We start from the raw sequence: 20,025 nt of genomic DNA, 5'->3' as shown, positions 1-20,025 counted from the left end.
CTCTCTCAACAGTTCTCCTCCTCTGCCCTGGGCCCACAAACTCCACATGGCACCAGAAGCAGACCATGCCTGGGGGAAGCAGACCACAGCCGCTTAAAACTATTCTAAGACTCTCTGTTGCCGGTTAAATAAAATCCAAATCCTCTGGCCTAAAACGGTCCAAAAGAAATGTAACATGAGCCCCATATATAATTTTAAATTTTCTAGTAGCCACATGTAAAAAAGTAAAACAAAACAGATGAAATTAATTATAAGGATATGTGTGATTAACCTACTATATCCAAAATATTATCATTTTAACATGTAATTTTCAAAAGACAAAATTATAACATATTTGGCTTAAAGATCTTAAAAAGAGTTTATTTGTGATTCTAGACTACAGCAACGTCTCATTCTTTAAGATAGAAGGAATGTTCCGATGAGCTGAGCAGAGGAGCTCGGCTTTCTAGACAGTAAGGGCTGAAAAAAGCACAAACAAAAGTGGATTGGTTATTTCAAAGTTAAAGCACAGGGCTCTATCATGCTGGCTAAAACTGGCTCGTCTGGGGACTTGGCTATAGTCTTTCTCTCTCCTGATTTCTCAGAAGGGCAGATAAACAACTTAGATTTGGCTTGGTGGTGTGAAACCTCAGCACAAGTGACTCCACCTTGGTTTGGACTGTTGGGCCTAGCGCAGGAGCTCAGTCCAAACCAATGACCTCTTACAAATTTTATTTAACACGAAAAGTATTACTGATAAGTTTTGCATTCCTTTTTTGTACTAAGTCTCCAAAATCTGGTATATATTTCACACTTACAGCACATTTCAATTTGGACCTGCCACATTTCAAGTGCTCAGTAGCCTGTGTGGTTCCCAAACCCGACAGTGCAGCTCTTGCCCTGTCCCGAGGTCTATTCTCCCTCCTCTCCAGCCTCGTCCCTGCCCCCCTCCACTGTCCCTCACCGCTTGTTCCTTGTGCTCCAGCAGATCTTATCACCTTGTAGTACCCCAAACACACTGTGCTGTTTCATGACTCTTGACCCTTGGCGTGGATTCAGCGGTGTGCCGGAGCAGGTGTGCTGGAGCAGGCTTGCGTGGTCTCTGGAGCCAGTTGTGCACCTCTCTTCCCAGCTCCCCATTCAAGGTATCATACTGGCAGTTTGAAGTCAGCCAGGGTGGAAGTATTACGCTATAGAAATTGACAAACACTTTGCATAAATCAGGGCTTTTGTTGTGGAAGGGGGAACCACTTATTAAACATTTACTGGCATATCACTGCACATAACGCCTCCCCATAATGTTCTTCTCCCTCACCTAGTTCACCGGATAAACTTACTCACCCAGCTGTGTTTGTGCCCCTACTAGACTTTAAGTTCAGAGAGCAGAGCCTCATTTTCTGTGCCCAATGCTCAGCACCTGGTAGAATTCCTTTCTCTTCCTCTGTTTTCATTTCTCTTTACACCCTATTATAAGTATCACTGTGTATAAGAGGCCATAAAAAATAGACATTTAAAATATAAGTTTGAAAATGAAATCTCTCTGTCTATAAATCCTGGTTCCTCTACTTACTGGTGTTGTGGCCTCAGACAACCGTGCTTAACTATAATGAACATTGATTTCCGTATCTGAAAAGAGGTTTAAAAATACATTCACCACAAAGTTGTTATGATGATTATATCATATAAATTGTTTAGTCCACTACCTGGTATGTACCACAAGCACTGAAAAATGTTTAGATAATATTATTAAGTGTTTAAGTATTTAGCATGTATACAAAGTAGTTGCTCAAAACCTTTTTGTTAAAATAAATGTTGAATGAAATTGCAGAAATTCCTTGAGTCCAATTCAGAGAGTATATGAGTCAGAATTCCAGCTGAAGGCAGGCACACTCAAAGGGGTGACTAAGAGGAAATTTATTAAAGGACTATTTACAAAGGTCTAGGCAGGGTGACCACCTCTAGGCCTGAAGGTGCAAGGGGAGGCAGCGCTTACCTGAGCCTAGAGGAAACGTCAGTCAATAGGAGCAGCATTGTCCTTAAGGGAATCCGGTGCCGTCAAGCCATGGTGGGGGGTGGGGGTGGGCGGCTGGATAGACACCCTGCCTCACTTTCCTCCAGCTCTCCGGAGGATCTTCTGCCAGTGCTTCCCATGGGCCCAACCCGACTTCGAGTCTAGGTGCAGGGAGCCCGAGTGCAGTCCCTGCAGGCAAGCCACGTGGGCGGTGAGGTGGACAGAGAAGGTGGCAGGTGGACCAGAGGCCCAAATGGAGACTCGCAAGCCCAGAGAATCTTCAAGTGGGGCACACCCCTATCACCCTACAGGTGTTGGGTTTTGCTCACGATCCAGAGATAGTAACATTGTTACCGGGCAGGGTTTTTTTGGTATTAGCCCCAAGGGAAAGAATCAGATAACAAGCATTTATATGGGCTGCTTGGTTATCTTATTTACAGTTTTCTTCTCTCAAATTTAAGAAAGCTGAATTTACTCCACAACTCTTCACTTTGTTGGCATCTAACTACTCTTAGAGGGAGGAAGGCCTTTCCTCTGCCTAACTCAAATGATTCACACTACAACAGAAATATATTGTATCTTAAGCAGTTCTCCATAGAGCAAGAAATAAGGTTATATACATAATCTTAATTAAATTACCACTATGGTATTTTTACTTTGCAATTGATTGTCATAGTTCTTTTCATTTTTCTATGAGCCCCTCTCTAACCCTCTATTCAGTCTCTAGAAATGGCCTGTCAAATATCCTACTGATGTCAGAAGAGTTGTTAAAATGCTTGTTGGATTATATTTACTTCTTCTGTAGGCCTGTAAAAAGATTTATAGTTTTCTTGGAAAGGCCTGGAAGGAGGCTGTAATCATTTTCTGGCTTTGTTCTGGAACCTCTCCAGCTTCCCCACAAGGCTCCTTATGCCAGAGAGGATGGTTATGGCCAAGAGATCAATTTCATTTCCTGTCTGTCCTAAAATGTGGTGTTCTGAGTCTTCCCTTGTCCCTGCTAGCAATTTCTGAAGGTACTGGCTGAAGCCGATTCCACAGGGAAGAGGTGGGGAGGAAGGGGGCAGGCAGTGAGGGAATCAAATTCAAACATTCTGATTCCTCCAGTAGACTGTAAGCTCCATGAGGGCAGGGATTCACAGCCACCTGTCACCTGTGTCCCTAGCACCTAACCTGGTGCTAGGGCATTGGCACATTGTTCACAGGTATTCAATCTTTTTGTAGAACAAAGGCACACAATGTGCCAAACACTTGAAGACATTGGAAATGAGAAAACTGAGCACCCAGTATTATTTAAAATGTCAACTAGCCAACCAAGATTTTCTATGCAACTGTTATTCGTCCAGCTCTCTGCTCGATGCAGAAAAGACTAGATGAATCAGCTTCAGCCTCATCTTCAAGGAGCTCACCTCCAGTTTGGGAGGTAATCGTGTAATCTCATCAGCTATAATACGACTTAGTGGTATCATAGCCGACACAGTAGCCCAGTAGCCCACGGGGCCACTGGGACAGAACACCTAACCTTGACATGGGTGAGGATAGATCAGTCTAAGAAGGCTTCCCAGAGGAGGTGTCATTTGACCTGGATCAAAAAAGAAAAGTAAAAGATTTTCACACGTAGCATGGAGTAGAGGCATTTCAGACAGAAGGCATAGGATGGGCAATGCTATAGCTATTTGAAAGCGAATGCTATTTTGGGGGAAGAATGAAAGTTCAAAGTAGCTGGAGGCAATGTGGCACAGAGTGGTGGGAGAGGACACTGGAACAAAAATGTGAAGAAGCTTGGAAATTTTAAAACATGTATTGGAGGAAAACAGAAAAAATTTAAAATTGTCTATACTTCTCATCATTTATTATTAATAAATATTATATAAAGTAAGACATGGTAGAAATCCCCTCTCTGACCATCCAAAACCATCGCACCAAGGAAACCACTGCTAACAGTTGTTTTTCTTTTTCCTAAATTTATGCAGGCATTTTTATGCATGGATTTTTAGATCACATTTTAAACAGAAAGACTAAAGTATCCTACACCTATTGACCTGCAAGTTAATTTTTTCAGTTAGTAACATATTTTTACAGGTCAATTTACACAGAACTATTTTGTTATTTTTAACAGGCAATGAGGAACCAGTAACAGACTCCAAGTATGAGTGGATCAGATCTGTTTTCTGTGGGGGCTGGTTGGGGGAGAAGAGGACCTGTGCAGAGGGGCCGCACAGAACTACAAAGCTATTAGGAGTCCAGGTCTCTGTCTACTCTGTCTAGGGCCTCAGTCTCTGATTCCAGCTTCTCACTGGAGGTCCCCCTCATTGTCGTCTGTCCGTCTGCTTCTCCGTGCACGTGTGCCTCTCCCAGCTGCAGCAGGAGGCTGTGCAGAGCAGGCTCTAACTTCGACAGATCCGTCCAAACTGGACCCACTAGAATCAGAATCTGGCGGAGGCCTGGCCATCCCGTGTGTGTGTGTGTGTGTGTGTGTGTGTGTGTGTGTGTGTGTCTGTATCTGTGTGTCTTCAGGATTCTCTGGGCAATTTCAACATAGAACAAGGATGCAGAATCTCCAGTTTGGCACGTTCAGTGTCTCTGAGGCGCCATTTCCTAGTTCCCAGGAGAGAGGTTGTGACTGGTCCAGCCTGGGTCAGGCTTCCACTCTGGTCCAATGACCTATGGCTGCGGTGGCAGGGGCAGGACAAAATAAACGTGGCGTTAGCGCAGCCTCCGGGGCAAGGAAGTGGGGGGAGGGAGGCGTGGCCCCAACAGCATCAGGATTTTGTTGTGGTTCTACATGGCACAGGCAAGGCAGGTTTTGTGTTTACCTCTTGCTCCTTCCCCTGGGGACGAAGCTCTGACCTGAGTGGAAAATGAGTACTTTGTGTCACTGGCACAAAAGGACATAGGGGGTTAGTTAGTGCCTGGGTGTCATCTCCTGGCCCCCTGCTACTTGGCCTCCTCCTCCCGGGAGCCGGTGCTGCCTGACTGTGCCCTGGTCTCAGAGGCCCTAAAGCAAGTCCAGTTGGCAAAAAGCATGTCCCCTGGGAAGTGGAAGCAAACAGCTGTGAAAAGACATTCGGTTGGGATTGGCTTCTTGTTTGTCATCAGAATGAGTTACTGCGAGTGAATTGTGCCTTCACATCTCTGTCCAGATCTGGGGGAGGAAGGCAGGCGGGAATGAGCTGACCAGAGGAATCTGAGCCCTGGAGAAGCTAGCCCCGTGGTGTCTTCCCTCATATTTACCTGCGGTTGTTAGGCAGCTCCTCCCACTCGCCTAAGACCATCTCCCTAGATGGAGATGTCCTCACACCCGGCTGCAACGGAGGAAGCGGAACTGGGCTGCATTTGAAGGGACTTAGCCCAACCACAAGAGATTTCTGTTCCTGCTCCTCCAACTCAAAGTCAGATCACTCCGGGGACGTGGGTCCTAATGTAACTATCAAACTTCAAGAACAGGCCGGTGGTGGGTTTGAAACCAGAAGCCTCTTTTTGTGTGTGTTCTGCCAGGTTTTATCCTCCCTTTTAATATCCTAGTCTTGACCACAGTTTCCACAATGTTTTTATACTTTGCCCACTTGGTAATTTATGCATGTGTTTTTGAGTGACTACTTTTCAGTTCTGTTTTTATTTCTCTGGGAAAGCTAAGGGGGTTGTACTGTTATGCCTAGACAGAGGACTTACTGGAGATTCAGAAGACCTTAGGTCAAGTTTCAGACCTGTCAATTACTAGTTTTGTAACCTCAGGCAAATGACTTCAGTTTCCTTCCCCCATTCTCCTGTGGCTGTGTTTATACTTCTGTTACTATGTCTATCAAATGTCTGTGTCCTCCTGGAGATTTTGAACTTCTTAAGACAAAGCTTTTATCTATCTTGGTAACAAGCCCAGTGCCTGGCACAGTGTCTGACACATAGCAAATGCACAAAAAAACATAAAATTTAAACTCTCACAGTCTATGAAATTGGGACAATTATACCTAATTGTAAATATTAAATAAGATAATTCATGTAATTTATGAACCATAATGAATAATTATACATATATTTAAAAGTTGTAACAATGTCACTATACAATTTTGAACAGCTTTTTTTTTAAAAAAAAGGTTCTATTAAATTATTCTTACTTCACACTTGAAAAGTTTAGGGTAAAGGGGTTTATGAGGAAAAGTGAAGATTTCTCATCTGCAAGATTTTATTAATTACATTGTTTATTCTGTTTCTAACATAAGCCTCTGTTCTCACCTGTGATGTTTTTTCATTCAACTAGTTACATTGTTTAATGGTTGATATATTTGGTGTAAAGGATGATAGCTCTAACCAGTGTTTCTCAACCTTTGCACTCTTGACATTTTGGGCTGGATAATTCTTTGTTCAGGGTGGAGTGGGGGCTGTCCTATACATTTTAGAAAGTTTAGCAGCATCCTTTGCCCTCCACCCACCAGATGCAGTAGCACCCTCACCCTAGTAGTAACAACTAAAAATATCTCCAGACATTGCCAAATGTCCCCTGGAAGGGGAATGCAAAATCACTGCCCTCTTCTCTGTTCAGCACCACTACTCCGAAGTTTTGACTTAAATTTTTCTCTCTTACACCTTTTAGTATTAACTTTCTCAATATTTTTAATGTATGAGCTCAGGTCTCTTACGTGCCGCAAAGTAAGACCATTCTGAGTCCTCTCAAAGCATTTTCCACTGACTTGGGTTTGAAGACATGCATGTCCCTCAATACACCTGATTTCTCAGAATTTCCCTAGCTTGTCAGAGAAATTCCCTCTTTCTCCCTCATTCTTCCTCTATACGCAGGGTTGGCACAGATCAATCCTAGAATTTAATTCATCGTGGCTTCCAAGAAGCAAGCATGCTTCTTCCCTTAAGGCCTGGGAGGGCCTGCCTTCGCAGAGTTCCCCAGGTGGATTCATAATCGAGGCCCACTGTGAGCCTCACTGTACTAGAGGGGCCCTAGGTTTGCAGCATATGTACATTTGGGTGTGGTCATTTTATATTATCACAAAGAACAAATCTCTCGTAAGTAAACCATACCTATCTTCCTTTTTATACATGTACCTTTTCTCCTCACCTCCCTCCCCCTCCCTTTCTCTGTGTTTGGACTTACTCCAATTTATAGGCAATAACTTAACTTTTCCATCCCATTGATGGCTGCAGCCAGTGTCACAGTCCTCCTGCTGCAGACAAGATGCCTACTTTCCACCCAATCTCCTGTTTATCCTGCTTTGAAGAGTTCCAAAGTTCATAGTTTTATCTGATCTTCATTTTCTACAAGGTGCAAAAGCTGTGTTAATAGCCTCCACTTGTTTGCCTATGAACTTGTTAAGCACAAATTTACCGAGTACAAATGGTACCCACTCCTCTGAACACCTATGATACTGGTACTCACTTAACAAATGCCTTTTCCCTAATATTAATAGAAAGGATGCTACTTCCTCAGAAATTACCCTATGTAATTTACCATGCACACAGCTCAAATTCCTCCTTAAGGAATCACATTCTCGTGGACAAGAAAGAATGAGACCCTCTGTCATCTGATTGCTTATGCACACATTGAATGCCCAGTGTCTGAGTGGTGACACTTCTACAGTTGCTTTTGGCAAGAGATTTTGATAGCTTAAGATTGCTATCTTTACAAAGTAGCCTGACCAGCTACTTTTTAAGTTAATATTCTGAAGATGAGTTGACATCTGAAAAGACAGGAAAGTAGTTCATAGGAACCCATCTGAGGGAAAAATTTGGATGGGCTGTTTAATATGTCCAACATGTTTCAAAATAACTCTCTTCAGGCAGGGCATGCTGGCTCATGCCTAAAATCCTAGCACTCTGGGAGGCTGAGGTGGGAAGACTGCTTGAGCTCAGGAATTCGAGACCAGCCTGAGCAAGAGCAAGACTCTGTCTCTACCAAATTAAGAAAAATTAGCTGGGCGTGGTGGTGTGCACCTGTAGTCCCAGCTACTAGGGAGGCTGAGACAGGAGGATCTCTTGAGCCGAGAAGTTTGAGGTTGTTGTGAGCTAGGCTGATGCCACAGCACTCTAGCCTGGGCAACAGAGTGAGACTCTGTCTCAAAAATAAATAAATAAATAAATAAATAAATAAATAAATAAATAAATAAATAAATAAATAACTCTCTTCACATTGACAACCACTGTCACCACCACTACTTTGAGCTCTGACTTAGTGTTTGATGTACATTGTGTCATTTAAGCCTCACAACAGTACTGATGAAGTTTTACTGGAGATAAGTGTTATTATCTCCATCTTACAGATAAGGAAACTGAAATTCAAGCTGTGTGAACTTGACCGAGGACACACAGTGAAGTAGCAATCGTAGGACTCAATCCAAAGTCCAGCAGGGTGGGATGCTGGATATCGGCATCAAGAACAGGAACTTCTGTGAAACTCTGAAGTTCACTGAAGAGTTTCCTGTACAATCCCAACAACTATCACACTAAGAAAAGAAGTCCTTAAAAAAAAAAATCACAGAATAGTATGAAAAATACAAGATTAGGAATCAGAAGATCAGGATCTTAATCCCTACTTTACCACATTCTACCTGAATGATCATGGACAAGTGACTTACCATGGCTGAGCATCGGTTTTCTCATCTGAAATGGAGATTACAGGGCTGGTGTGAGTAATTATGTTTTAATTGCTATCCTCCACAAAAATGTAGTTCAACCATAAGCATTTCCCAGGAGTCACATCGCCAAATCATGGGAAGAACCTGGCTTCCCTGCTGCAATCAAGTGGGACAGCCATTGCCAAGGCTGTCCAAAGGCCGTGTTCTCTTTCCCATAGCATCAACGATGACACAGGAAGAGTGAGCCTGTCAGGCCTTGGGGGACTGCATCTCTAATAGGCTGGCCACATTTGGAACATAGTCGGGGCCTCTTCTGAGTAGCCACATGCAGAGGACAAACAGATGCGAGGGCATGCCTCCAAGTGGCTGGCCAGCACCCAGAGCCTTTGGAACACTGTGGTTAGCCTCAGACTCTGGTGGGAGGGAGCTTCCAAGTTAGTCGCTTCCACAAAAGTAAACCAAAATGAGCCATGTGAGGATGGAGAAACCACTAGAGACAGCTTTCCATGTAAGGATCACAATAAGGAATAAAAGCTGGAGATGGGAGAACTCTAAGAACAGGGGGGCTGATATTTCCATCTTAGTCAATATGTGAGACGTGTGGCCGGACATGAGCATGTGTGTGTGCATGTTCATGCTCGTGTGCAATGAAGGAAACCTCTGTGTATTCTTCTGCCTCCTCTTGGGTTGGTTTGCCAACTATGCTGTTCAACATCGTCCAAGCGGATTGGAAACTTATACAGTATTAGAGGGTGACCTTGTTCTTTTCGGTATTACAAAACTGCCCTTTAAAAAGTTTGGACCAATTCCATTTTCACTCTTGCAAACAGAGTATAAGAGGTTCTTTTTTCTTCACTGATGCCAACACTTGGTAATATTACTAGTGATATTATTATTCTTTCCAGATTTATTTTAAAATTAATACCTATATGTGATGAAAATTACATTCAAATAGTACAGAACACTAGGAAAAGTCTCCTCCCCCTCCTCGTTCCATCCCACTCCCCGTGGTGGTAACCAACTTCAACCAGTTCTGGTTTCATTTATTTTGGTGGTTGCCACAAGTACTAAATAATAAGCTTATACTTCTGTTTTTGACTTATCAACTCTGACAGTATTGGCTCCTGCCACATGAGGGTTTGTGCTAGCTTGTCCTCCCCACTCCCCGTCTCTTCTCACCATCATAATTTTAGACCGTATTCCACTAGACTTCTCACTATGGAAAGGAGAGACTCAACTTTTCCCTCCACCCTTTTCTCCTGCTTCCTTCACCTTCTAATTTCTGCCGTCACTACCATTCCTTTTATATTTATTGGGTTTGTAATGATTATGTTCTACTCTGAAACCAAAGTTAAGTTTTATTTGTCTAAAGATTGATTCTAGGCTGGGCACGTGGCTCATACCTGTAATTCTAGCACTCTGGGAAGCCAAGGCAGGAGGATCGCTTGAGGTCAGGAGTTCGAGACAAGCCTGAGCAAGAGCAAGAATTCGTCTCTACTAAGAATAGAAAAATTTATCCAGGCAACTAAAAATAGAAACAAAAAATTAGCCCGCCGAGGTAGAGAGTGCCTGTAGTCCCAGCTACTCGGGCGGCTGAGGCAGTAGGATCGCTCGAGCCCAGGAGTTTGAGGTTGCTGTGAGCTAGACTGATGCCACGGCACTCTAGCCCAGGCAACAGAGTAAGACTGTCTCAAAAAAATAAAAATAAAATAAAAACAAAATAAAGATTGATTCTAAATAATGAAAACCAAAAGACAGTTTTTATAATCCTGTAAATAAATGTAAATTATTTATTGAAGAATCAAGAAAGAAAATAACCCCAGGCCACTCAAAAGAAAAATGAATTCTCTTTTCTTACCGTAATCAGTTCCTTAGTTTAGATTGCTTCTCATCTGTATTATTAGAATAGAATTATACCTCTGATTTTTGTTCTTCATGGAGTTTCTACTTACTTTTCATTTTTTAACTAATTGACAATAGAAATATATATCCTCTTTATCATATCATGAAGATCATCCAATTTCTTAAGCATATCATTTTTGAATGGCTTAATTTTGTGTCATGTCTTCTAGGTATGTACTACAGATGTTACAAGGCTGTTTTTTTTTTTCAATTTTAATTACATCCTTAAATTATTTCTAATGTCTCTTGCAGCCCATGACTTTCTCTTTCTTGGATTCCTCTTTCATCTTACTGGGGTACACACATAGGTAGTCTTTCAGAATAGGTGAATAAACACTTGAGTCTTTGTTTTGTCTATAGATTAAATCTAAGAATCAATAATCAGTTTTTATATTATAATTGTATAGATAGTATTTACTGAAGAATTGGGTAGCATAGTTCTGAAAAACTATTTGCCCTGACAGATTGGTGAGTAGTTTGATTGAGTTGATAATTCTAAATGGAAAATCACATTCCCTTAGTACTACACAGGCATTGATTGCTCCGCTAGTTACTCTTTTAGCATCCAAACTTACTGAGAAGTAGGCCAAATGCAGGTTAATTCTTGTTCTGCTATATCCATCTTTACTCCCTGGAAAGATTGAGAATCTTCTCTTTAAAGCTCATGTTCTAAATTTTATCACAATGTATAATGGTTTATTATTATTATTATTCTTTTTGCTCAATCCTCAGTGGGTTCTTCCAATCTGAAGATTCTTGTCTATCCTTGGATATTTTTCCCCTCATCTTCTCTGTTCTTACTGGAATTCCTGCTAGATGGATGTTGTACTTCTTGAATTGATCCTACATGTCTTTTAACTTTGCCCTCATAATTTCCATCCTCTCTTTCTGCATTACATTGTGGAATATTTCCTCAGTTTTTTCTTCCAGCCCTTCTGTTGAGATGTTTAGGTGAGCCAGGGCTGTGTCTGGGGACCAACAGCTTTCACCTGTGTGGTTCCCTTGTTTTATCTGCAGGAAGCAGCCCTTGAGCAGCAGCTGCAGGTAAGTAGAAGCTTTGCCATGTTGCTCTTAGCAGGCTGGGGTGGGGTGAGGGGGAGTAGTCCAAATACCCACCAGGAAATACCCCTGGGTGGGATGAGACAAAAAACACACACGCTCACCACCATGTGCACACTCTCATTTGAGCCCTACACCTGCTCTTCCAAGGCCGCTCGCTGCCCCGCCTCCTCCCTAGGCTCTGCCCCACCAGGTCTCTTCACCTCCTCTGCACATCAGAATCTGCCTGCCACGGTCCCATTGTGCCTCCACTCTAGAGTCCCAGTTCTCTGCTAGACCAGGTGATGAAGCAAGTCATGCTAAGATGGGTACCAAGAGGGTAGTGAGAAAGCCACCCCATGGTGCCCACTCCTTTTAACCAGAATTCCTGGGGACATGAAAGTAGCATTGCTAAAGGCAAGAATTTCAAGCAACCTGGCAGATTATTGAGGAAGCAAGAGAGGAAGTTGGGGCCCAGATCGCCAAGGGTGTGTTTCATATCATGTGATGGTGTTTGGATTTGAGTTCATTCCGCGTGGTGAGGCGGGGACCTGCTGGTCCACAAGCCCCTCCTCATCGTGACAGCTGACATCCTATTTCCACACCTGGCTAAACGACAGGCGTGGCCTTGGCTGTACACACACACCACAGGCATCTCTTGCCTCCTGGTATACAATACAATAGGAACAGGGTCAGGTGGTTTTCAAGTCAAGGCCACAGGTCCCAAATGTTTTTTCTTTTTTTTTTTTTTTTTTTTGAGACAGAGTCTCACTTTGTTGCCCAGGCTAGAGTGAGTGCCGTGGCATCAGCCTAGCTCACAGCAACCTCAGACTCCTGGGCTTCAGCGATCCTACTGCCTCAGCCTCCCGAGTAGCTGGGACTACAGGCATGAGCCACCATGCCCGGCTAATTTTTTTGTATATATATTTTTAGTTGGCCAGATAATTTCTTTCTATTTTTGGTAGAGACGGGGTCTCACTCTTGCTCAGGCTGGTCTCGAACTCCTGACCTCGAGCGATCCACCCGCCTCGGCCTCCCAGAGCTAGGATTACAGGCGTGAGCCACCGCGCCCGGCCTCCAAATGTTTTTTCTTAAGCTCTGCGAGTGACCTCATTGGTAGAACCAGTGCCAGGCCAGGCTGGAAACCCGCTCAGAAAGTGTTTACTAAAGGGTGTGTTGAGAAGTAATCCTTTGGGTAAGGGAGGATTTTTCGCCCTTGGCAAAATAGAATTAGCTGTTTTCAAGTTAATGAAAAGAGGGGAAAAAACAAAAAGTAACAACTGAAAGATCCTTTAAAGGAAGTACAGACTTGGACAGACTAAGGAACACTTACAAAACAGCCCATCCTGCTGTCTGGTTCCAGCCTTGCAAGACTCAAGCCACAGTGACCTCGGGCCATCGAGAGAAGAAACCCGCTGGGGTTGGGGCTTGGGAGGAGGAGCGGTGTCCAGCACAAGCTGCGCAGGGCAGCAGTTTATCTCAAGGGCTTAAGATGGTGTAGCAGGCCCCCAGGGCCCGCCGCCTGCCTGCCTGGCTAGAAATCCGGCCACCCAGCGGCTCCGCAGTAACTCTGGGGATGATGGCCAGGTGGCAGGAGGGGGGCAAACCCAGCCATCCTCCCAGCTGCAGACAGGAAATGCCGGAGCACTGGGGATTGAGCATAATGGAGTTCATGAAATCACATGCTCTCTGGCTGGAATGAAATTTTCAGGTTGTCCAGTCTCACTCCCACCAGTCGGTGTCTGATTTCCCTCAGCAACATCTCACCAAGTGGTCATTAAGCCAGGGCTTGAATAGCCCCCATGACAGAAACTCTTATCCTTTAAGGAAGCCTATTTTGTCTTTGGACGGTTCTGACTGGGGCGGAGGGGGGGGGGGGCGGGGAGGGAATGGTCTTATCAACACTGAGTCCAAACGCCTTTGTTACTTCAGCTGCCCGGTGCGAGATGGTCCTCTGCAGGCACACGGAATAAACTTCTGCCTGTTTCGAGTGCCAGGTGTTCGTGTGAACACCTGGGTCTGCCACAGTGCAGGTCAGACTGGGCACCCTGTACCTCCAAGCACAAGTGACAGGGGCATCTTGAATTGCATGTCACAGAACAGGGAGGGGTATGCTTTGTTCACCTCTGATTCCTCAGCACTTGCCCAGTGACTGGCACTAGAGATACTCGATAAATATTTCCTAAGAAATGAATTCATAAGCCTAAGATTTTGGCATTTATTCTATCAGAAAACATAAAAGGCTCCAGATGGCTTTGTAAAACTTAAATATGATTTTAAAGGACATTCAAGACATCCTCAGCAAAGTCATTCTAACCACACCCTTAACCCAGAACACTCAGCCCAGGGTCGGTACCAAACATTGCGCTATGCTTTTGCAAGGGGTCTCTACTTGAAGAGTGTCTCCTTTACCATATTGAACATTCCTCCAGAAGTTCCAAAAAAAGTCATTTTGGTTTATTGTATAACTCCCAATAAGTGTTAGGACAGTACTGGGTAGACTTTGAGTAGTAAAAATGTTCCAAACCTGGTCTATATTAGGTACTCACACATATTTATTGAATGAATGAATGGCAGAGAGGCTTTATTTTTGTAATAAATTTTAAAAGATACAAACTTTGTTGTTTTGTAAAAGTACAGAAGTTGGATTATTTAAATTTTACTTCTTACAAACATAAATGTTCATAGATACACACACACATTGTTTTCCCTCTCTTAACTTTGAATAATTCCTGAATGTTTTGACCTTACTCAAGGTTATTTTTCAAAAATAAAAGTTTCTATTACTTCATTGAAAACTCACCTATAACATTTTTGCTCTCCCCCAATCACAGACTCTGGGTCTTATCTGTAGATAAGATAATAATAATAGGAATTAATAATGTTTATACTCTGAACTCTAAAATAAGCACTAAAATAACACAATAAGGAATTCTAGGTGTGGGGGCAAGGGGAAACGTCTCCTTTCCCCTGAAAGTTTGCTGAAAGATCAACTCACAATTAAGGCAGATTAATAAGAGAAAGAGGTTTATTCACCATGCTCACAGAGAGAATCACAGATTGATTACCCAATATCCCAATGGGGTCCAGAAATTTATGTACACTCCTTTTAGAGAGGAGGGGGAGATGAGGAATATAGGTCATTCTCTTTAGGGGCAATAAATAGTTGTTAGGGGGGATGAATGGATGGGGGAAACAGATAGACATGTAAATGATTCTTTGCAAATTAAATTAACCTGAGAGTCAGGTGTTATATTTAAAATGATTTGGGCCAAGTCTGGTTGCATTTGTGATTTTCTTTCCTGCAATATAGTGAGAAAACAGGGAGGGTAAGGGAAATCAATTGTTCTTTTGGATGGACCCATCTGGTTTATGCAGACAGAGGGAAAGCCCCTTCCAAGGCCTGTTGCTTTCTAAGGGCCTTTAATTCAAAATATTCTTTATAACAAGGAGTCATATTTGGGGGTGAAATTTCTGGAGCTCCTTCATGGGTAATAAGCCAAGAGAGGAGATAATATAGAATAATTTCTTTTTATACACAAAAGAAGGCAGAAAAAGAGGGAAAATGGAACAAAGAACAGACAGGACGTAGAAAACAAATAACAAGATGGTAGATTGAGGCTCAACCATCCCAATAATCACATCAAATGTAAACATCCCAATTAAAAGGCAGAGATTAGATTAAAAAAATAAATAAAAAGCAAGACTCAACTAAATGCTGCCTATAAGAAACTTACTTTAGGTAAAAAGACACAAATAAATGAAAGTTAATAGGATGCAAACTGTAATCTAAAGAAAGCTGGAGTGGCTGTATTAATATCAGAAAAAGCAGCTTTGAGAGCAAAAACTATAATTAGGGATAAAGAGAGTCATTTAATAATAATAATAAAGGTGTTGAATTATGAAGAGGAGATAGGAATCATAAATGTTCTTACCTCTAGAAACTGACCTTCAAAATACATGAAACAAATATGGATAAAATTGCAAGAAGAAATTGACAAATCCACAATTATAATTAATTATTTCAGTACTCCTCTCTGAACAGTTGATAGAGGTATAAAGAAAATCAGTAAAGATATTGATGACTTGAATGACGTTATCAACCAACTTGACCTAATTGACATTTAGAGAACATTTCACAAAAGAAAAAAAAAAAAAAAAAAACAACCAGCAGAGTACACATTCATTTCAAGTGCATATAGAACATTTTAAAAGATAGACCATATTCTGGGCTATAAAATAAGTCTAAGTACATTTAAAAGAATTCAGGTTATACAAAGTATATTCTCTGATCAATATGGAATTAAATTAGAAATAAATTACAGAAAGATATATAGAAAATCTCCAAATACTTGGAAACTAAATTTCACATTTGTAAATAATCCATAGGTTAAAAACAAAATCACCAGGGAAATTAAAATGTATCTTGAAATAAATAAAAATGAAAATAGAACATATCAAAATTTGTGGGACACAGTTCAAGCAGTACAGGAAATTCATAACATGAAATGCTCCTATTAAAGAAGAAAAGTCTCAAGTCAGTAACTTCAGCTTTGATTTTAAGAAACTAGAGGCCAGGTGTGGTGGCTCCCAGCACTTTGGGAGGCTGAGGTGAGAAGATTGCTTGAGGTCAGGAGTTCCAGACTAGCCTGGGCAACAGAGTGAAACTCTGTATCCACAAAAAACTTTTAAACTTTTAAAAAATAAACTAGATAAGAACAAAAATTAAAAGCAGTATAAGCAGAAGAAATGAAATAAAGGTTAAATAAAAAGTCAATGAAAATGGGGTTGGAGAAAAAGGCACTAACATAAGTAACTTTGAAAATGAGTGGAGTCTGCAAGACTTAAGGCAAAAGGAATGGCACATAAGCACTGTCCTTTAGTTGATAAAGCTGTTTTGCATGGGGACACAAGTTAACAATTCTAATATCATTACACAGGTACACTGGAATTGAACTTTTAAGTAAATGGATGGTGAATGGCAGAAGCCTAAGGACTAGGATTAGAACCCATAATACATAAATAACTTTTAAAACTCAACAGTAAAAAAGAAATCCTACTGGAAAATGGGCAAAAGATATCAACAGGCATTTACTGAAGAAAATATACTGATAAAAAATTAAACACATCTGAAAGTATTCAACATCATTAGCCATTAGAGAAATGAAAATTGAAAACCAATAATAGATGTCACTACACACCTATCAGAATGGCTAAAATAAAAAATAGTGACAACACCAAATACTGGCAAGATATGGAAAAACTAGCAGGTGGGGATATAAAATGGTACAGCCAGTCTGGGAAACAGTGGGGAAGTTTCTTATTAAATATACAACTGTCATACAACCCAGCAATTGCAATCCTGGGCGCATATACTAGAGAAATAAAAATGTCTGTTCACATAAAACCTGTTCACAAATGTTCATAGCAGCCTCATTTGCAATACCAAAAGTTGGGAACAACCCAGTTGTCCTTCAACATTCAAATGGCTAAACAAACTGTGGTATTTCTATTAACATACCATAGAATATTACTTAACAATAAAAAGGAACAAACTTGTATGAATCAACTTGTATGAACAACTTGTATGAATCTCCAGAGAATTACTGGAAAAAAAGCCAATCTCAAAAGGTTGCATAGTGGGTGATTCCATTTATATGACATTCTTGAAGTGACAAAATTATAGAAATGGAGAACAGATTAGTGGTTTCCAGGGATCAGGAACAGGTTGTGAAGAGGGAATTAGTTGTGGCTATAAAAGGGCAGCCAAAATTCTTGTGGTAATTGTGCAGTTCTATAGCTTCACTGTATTAATGGCAATATCCTGGTTTTTATATTGTATTGTAGTTTTGCAAGATGTTACCTTTGGGGAAACTGGATCTCTCTATATTATTTGTTTCAAAACTGCATGTGAATCTACAATTATTTCAAAAGGAAAAGTTTGATTAAAAAACCAAAAAAAACTATTTTATTTATGTTTGATGAGGAAATTGATATTAAAATTTTAGAACAGTATCATTTACAATAACATCAAAAACTGTTAAACACTTTGAGATCAATCTGACAAAAGCTAGGCAAGACTTGTACACTGAAAACAACAAAAAATTGCCTATAAAAATTAAAGAAGACCTAAATAAAGAGAGAGAGAAACTGTGTTTACTTATTAGAAGACTCAGTAGCATTGAGATGTCAATTTTCCCCCAAATGATCTATAGATTCAATAGAATTACAGTCCAAATTCCCGTAGGCACTCTTTAGAAACTGACAGATTGGTTGTAAAATTTATATGGAAATGTGAAGGACCTAGATAAACCAAAACAAAATTCAATTCTGAAAAAGAAAAATCTGGAGAACTTACACTACCTGACTTCAAGATGTATTACAAAACTGCAGTAACCAAGATAGTGTGATATTAGTGTAAAGTTAGACAAATAGATTGATGAAACAGAATGGAAATCCAGAACTAGTCAAATGATTTTCAAAACAGGTGTTGGCAATATGTGAAAAAACTGCAACCCTCATACACTGCTGGTGGGAATATAAAATAGTATAACCATGTTGTAAAACAGTTTGGAAGTTTCTTATAAAATTAAACATATTCCTGCCATATTCTCCAGCTATTTCCTCCCAAATTATTTACCCAAGATAAATGAAAGCACGTGTTCATAAAAGACTTGTTCACAAACATACATACCACCCTTACTTGTAATAGCCAAAACCCAGAAATAATACAAATGTCCATCAGCAGGTGAATGGATACACGTGTTATGATGAAATACTACTCAGCAATAAAAAAGAATGAACTGTTGATAAAAGCAACAACATGGATGGGTCTGAAAATCATTATGCCAAGTGAAAGAAGCTACACAAAAAAATAACTAGAATTTGTATAAAATTCTTGAAAATGCAGCTAATCTACAGTAACTGAAAGCAGATCAGTGGTCACCTGGGGATGGAGGGGAAGGAGGGGAAGGGCAGGAAGGAGGGATCACAAAATGAGGAAAGTTTCAGGGGGATGGATATGTTCCTTACCTTGATTTTGGTGATAGTTTCACAGGCATATACATATGTTAAAACTTATCAAACTGTATACTTTAAATACATATAGTTTATCATGTCAATTATACTTCAATAAAGCTTTTTAAAAATATATATACAGACTCCCAAGGCCCAGAATCAGAATATTCAGGGGTGAATCAGAATATTCAGGGGTGAGACACAGGAATCTAACATATAACCTGAATTTCAAACCACTGAGGTTGGCTATCATGTAACAGAGGGAAGGGCTTGAGGGGAAAAAAAGATTTTCTGTCTCTTTAAAACTTCCCCCACTCTTTTAGGGGACATGCAGCCTGGCCTTCATTCCTGAGGCAAGTTTAGTTCTTTGTTAAAAGAGATAACTCCCAGGTGGCACCAGTGCCACAAGTGGGCAGCTGGCAGAGTTCACAGGCTTTGTCTTTGGCAGAGATGGGATGATTAGAATAGTTAATCACAATAGCCTAGAACTGAGGGGCCCTCCTTTTAAAAGCTTTGTATTTCTTCCTATGTTCAGGAAATTTGGATTTTGAGATGAGAAAGTCTACCATTTTTCCTCCTTTGCCAGCAAAATAATCTCTTTCCTCCTCCCCAAAACACTTGTCCTCATTCTTCTGATTCAGCCTCATGGACAAGTGTCAAGTTTTCGGTAACAATCATAGGAGATAAGCTAAAAGCATCAGAGAGAATGGGATAGGACAGAATATAGTGAGATGTCATTGTGCAGACCTGGAAGTTCTAGCTATAAAGTTCTATGACTTGCAATACACATACATAGGCTTTCTGAAAGGGAAGTGACAGAATCAAAACAAAGCTTCCCCAACTTGACAGCTGAAGAAGGTTGAAAAGTGGTGCGTTCTTTGTGTTCACAGAACAGTGACAACGGTGTAAAGGAAAAACAAAAACCTCAGGACCCCACCCCCCAAATTTATTATGCCAAAAGGGAGAACTGAACCCGAGAACTGAGTGATACAAGCACTGCCATCCTCTCCCCAGTGAGGTACAGGGGGTCTCTAAGAAATAAAGGGGCTTAGAAAATGACTAAACAACAACACAGGAAGATGGCGGAGTGGAGGTGACCTCCTGGATTTGTGCTCCCGGAGAGGAAGGCGTGGATCTCCACCTGCCACAACACTGGAGGATTGCTCCTCCACAGGAAGGGTGAGGTGAACCCACGGAGAATCACCGTGGGACACGGGGAACAGGAAAAAACAGAGACGAGTGGGAAATCAGACCCAGATAATTTGGAGAGTGCGGGACGGAAAACAGACAGCGGAGTGTGGGACGGCCGTGCCTGCCTCACCGGCGAGTGGGGCGGGTACAGCCCCACAGCAAAGCGGCTTGATCTCCCCACTGACCCCCACATCCACTCGGTCAAGGATCTGACTGAAATCGGTGCAGAATCACCGCGGGAGACCTGGAGCTCCAAGGACAGGTGACATAGGCGGGCGAGAGCTTGGACTCTGGCGGGTCTCCGGCGCCCTA

The 20,025-nt window shown here is 41.5% G+C and overlaps 1 long non-coding RNA gene across 1 annotated transcript in view; it reads right to left on the bottom strand.

Annotated features, from left to right (window-relative positions):
- Positions 1–339: 339 nt before the first annotated feature.
- LOC123635374 overlaps positions 340–20,025 on the bottom strand; it is an 80,032-nt gene continuing 60,346 nt past the window's right edge. The window contains exons 4-5 of the long non-coding RNA XR_006734112.1: positions 944–1,169; positions 340–459 (exon numbers count right to left, since the gene is read on the bottom strand). This is a non-coding gene — a long non-coding RNA (uncharacterized LOC123635374). The remainder of the gene's footprint in view (positions 460–943; positions 1,170–20,025) is intronic.

This window comes from Lemur catta, chromosome 3 (genome assembly GCF_020740605.2).
Source record: "Lemur catta isolate mLemCat1 chromosome 3, mLemCat1.pri, whole genome shotgun sequence".
Lineage (NCBI taxonomy): Eukaryota > Metazoa > Chordata > Mammalia > Primates > Lemuridae > Lemur > Lemur catta.
This window is presented reverse-complemented; position numbering and strand designations above follow the sequence as displayed.